Raw genomic sequence first — 3,741 nt, 5'->3', positions numbered from 1 at the left:
TCCTGCTGCTTTTGTAGGTGCTGCACAGGAGGCTGCTGAGGAGCAGGTTTCAGATGGTTTGGGCGCAGTGTGACATCAGTAGCTGATAATGAGAACCCTTGGTTTCCCTGCTGAGGATGGTTTTCCCCTGAGGATGCTGCTGCTGGCAGCAAGGGGAGGTGATCCAAGCCATGGAGTGGCCCCAGGTGCCACCAGCCCCCAGCATCCTCCCAGTGCTGGGTGCAGTATTAACCTCTCCTTTCAATGGGGTGCTCCCTTTGCTTGAGGGGTTTCTTCTGCGATCTCTACTCCCTCTGTTGGACTTTTGTCCCAGCAGAGCGTGAGATGGAGCAGCAGGCTCCTTTCTTGTCTTGCTTTAGCTGTCTTCTACATCTTTTCCAACCCTGTCATTCCTCAGGCTAGAGGAAAGCAATTCTTAAAGCCAGTCATGTTGAAGGTGTACTGCAGTGGGATGAATGTTTCCAGCCACCCTGATGGGCTCCTGGGTTGATCTGGGTATTATCCAGGCAGAATCTCGCCTCGGGAGCCCGGAGCCTGAAACCTCCTGCAGCAATTCCTGCTTGCAGCCACCTCCTTACTAGAAACAGGGGAGGCTGTTGGGATGGCAAAATTGCATATTGCAATCACCTGGAGAGTAGCAGCCGGTCTCCTGTTGGTGCTGCCCGGGCTGGGGAGGTCTGTCTGGTGTGGAATGGGCTGCAGCAGAACTTGCCCTGTGAGCAGCCAGAAATCCCAGCGGCTGACCTTCTCTTTGTGCCTTTACGGAGCCAGTATCCTGCAGTATGCAGAGATACGGTCCCTTGCCTCGGAGGCTGTCTGAGCTCCTGTTGAATTTGGTTGGATCCAGCCTGGCTCAAACCCTCCACCATGCGATGCCCATCTGCTCGGCGTCTGTGATGTGAGTTTGTCCGAGTGAGCACAGAGCTCCTGCCTCAGGGCTGGGTTTGTTTCAGTGACAAGGAAAAATAAGAAAGCTTTATTCCTGGGGGTAAGAAGTGCTGTATCTGGGAGGGGGAGAGTTCAGGGCAGTACAGAAAAACTTAAAAAAAACCTAATGTGAATGAGGGAGTAGAGTTAAAACATGTAACAAACTATTTCTGATAGGTAACAGCACTAAACCGGAGGTTAAGTGTAATTTGACTCATGTGCCTTGTCTTCACACTCCTACTTGAGTACCTTAGCTTCTTTGATTGTCTATATATGAGGTGACACTGGAGAACATGGATTTATCACGAAGATTTATTTGTCACGGAGAGATGAAGGAGCTGTCTGGCACTTGGGGGCGTTGTATCAGGTTGCGCTTCTGGCAGAAGCCAGGGGAGTGTTTAAAGGAGATGGCATCGTAGAGCAGAGAAGTAAGTTGCTGTAAGGACGGATGGAGGTTTGTCTGCGATGGAGGGACTCGGAGTAGAGAGCCACTGGTGACCGTCAGGTCGCAGCCTGGAGTCTGGCTGTGCTTCGGATGTTGCGACCGGTGGAGAAACCCCTCTGCGCCTGGCTGTGCTGGGCTGGGGTCTCTGATCTGCCCAAAAGGGAAGCGCTGGTGCCGGGGTGGGCTGTTGCTGCCTGACTCAGCCAAACTCCTGCCCACCGAGCATCAGTCAGAACCTCAGAAAGCTTGAAACGAGAGCCCAGTTGCAACCCTGATTTTTTGATGGATGTTGAAGTTTTGGTGCACGGTCGTGAATTCATTTTGTCTGACTACACCCCCTGACAAAGTTTTTGCAGCCCTCTAAGATCTCTGTGGAACACAGTAGGTTTGCGATAAGACAGGATTGGGTTTCTCTGGGAGCTCCGCTCTGCCCCTAAGCATCAGCCACGCTTGTAAATAACCCTGTGGAAGCGGGAGGCGAGACCTTGTCCTTTAGACGGCTGTTGTCCCTCCCATTTTACAGCTGGGGTGATGAGAGGGATGTCCACGGTCACAGCGTGGAGCGAGGAACAGGGCCCAGGAGCTAGAACTCCTCCTGCTTTACTAATGTCACAAAAAACATTTCTTAAAGCTTCGGCTGGTTGCTGATAAATGTAGTGATTAGCTACAGCTTCAGACGCCCAGGCCCTTCTCCTCAAAGCCGGGCCAAATTAGGTCCTCATTGTGGCCGGATCTCCTATATGGACTGAAAAAGCCAGAGCAATTTGAGCTTCAGCAAAATGACGCCGAAGTCTTATTAGTGCCATTCGCTGAACCCCTTTCTGCTGCTGCGCGGGCATTAGCTGATGGTCCCCTGCGCCCTAGCTCTAAACGAAGAGCAGCGCAGTTCACCATCCTATATTTAACGAAGCCGCGGTTACGTGGGGCTATAGAAGGGGCTGATAAGCCGTTTGAGTGCTCTGCAGAGAAATGGCACCAAAATAGTTGTAGTGTTGTTTCTAATTGCAACGGGTGAGCAGCCTGGGCCATTAATCCTCCCTATCAGCAGTGCGTGGCCTGTCTGCACCAGAATAGCCCTGATCTCAGCAAACCTGCATCCAGCCCTTCTGGTTTCGACGTATTTGGAAAAGACGAGTTCCCAAGCACAACCCCGACGGGACTTCCATGTGGCCGGGCTGCCTTCCCGTGGCAGAGATGACCCAGGAGATGAGAGGCTCTGTACCACTTCAGGGGGCTACCAGGGAGCCCGCAGATGTCCCTGACGTGAGGCTGAGCAGAGTTCTGGTCTGGCAGTCCTGCTGGTGAGGGGTGGACTATCCCAGCAGCATCTCTTGCCGCTCGGGAGGTGGTGGGGCTGCCCTCTATGCCGGCCACCATCAGTGGTGGGAAGGGTGCTCCCTCATCCCACCAGCCCTGGACACGGCTTTCATAGAATCATAGAATGGTTAGAGTTGGAAGGGACCTTAAAGATCATTGAGTTCCAACTCCCCTGCCATGGGCAGGGACGCCTCCAGCTAGACCAGGTTGCTCAAAGCCCCATCCAGCCTGGCCTTAAAAATATATAATATTTTGTATCAGATATTAAACTGATAAGAACAGATACTACACTTGATCTTAGCTTTATACTAAGGCTTTATAGCCTTAGCCTATACTCCAGGCTTTATACTCCTACAGCCTTGGCTTTAAAGCCAGAGGAGATAATTCGGAGAGAGCTGTTGTGCTATCGTGCTTCTCCCTTCTTTGTTTCCCCTTTCTTCTGGGACACCTGCGCAAAGCCTTTCCAGGGGCTATAACCAGTGCTGTTAACAAGCCAAAGCTGTGTTTTCTTGCTGTCCTCAGTGACTTCATGTCTAAGCCGTGTTTGCAGAAATTGTCTCTCAAGAGACAGTGTGAGCTGCTCTTGAGAATGCAACCTGAGTCTTTAATAGCACTTGGTGCTGTTGCAATCATCCTGAAACCTTCTTGGTAGGAGCCTGGAGTTGGGGACTATGTGACCAAGAAAGCCAAAGCTGGGGTCTGGTGGTGACGGGGGCGATGTTCCTGCCTAGGAACAGGGATGCAGGGTGCTGCCCACCTGGTGAAGTTGTGCAAAGATGGGGACCACAGAGACAGGGAAGGCACAGATGTGGTGGTTCCATTGCTTTGGCTGCTAAATGGGGAGTTGGTCCTCTGCACACATTATGGTATGGAGGTCACCAAGTATTGTGCAGGCAGGAGGTTTGGGTTTGGGACAGGCTAAGGCCTGTGGAGAGCTGGGAATGTTTTCCGTATCTATTTTCTTCATTTGGATAGTGTGTATCCTGCTGGCTTGGAGGACCGAAGGGCTAGACAGCAGCATCTCACAGTCCACCCCGATGTGGTGGGAACGT

The 3,741-nt window shown here is 52.1% G+C and overlaps 1 pseudogene; it reads right to left on the bottom strand.

The window, feature by feature from the left end:
• Positions 1–2,890: 2,890 nt before the first annotated feature.
• Positions 2,891–3,009, bottom strand: LOC141462703 (U2 spliceosomal RNA; annotated as a pseudogene).
• Positions 3,010–3,741: the final 732 nt, after the last annotated feature.

Source organism: Numenius arquata, chromosome 2, assembly GCF_964106895.1.
Source record: "Numenius arquata chromosome 2, bNumArq3.hap1.1, whole genome shotgun sequence".
In the NCBI taxonomy this organism is placed as follows: Eukaryota; Metazoa; Chordata; class Aves; order Charadriiformes; family Scolopacidae; genus Numenius; species Numenius arquata.
The sequence above is the reverse complement of the archived record's forward strand: the minus strand, read 5'-3'. Positions and strand labels throughout refer to the sequence as shown.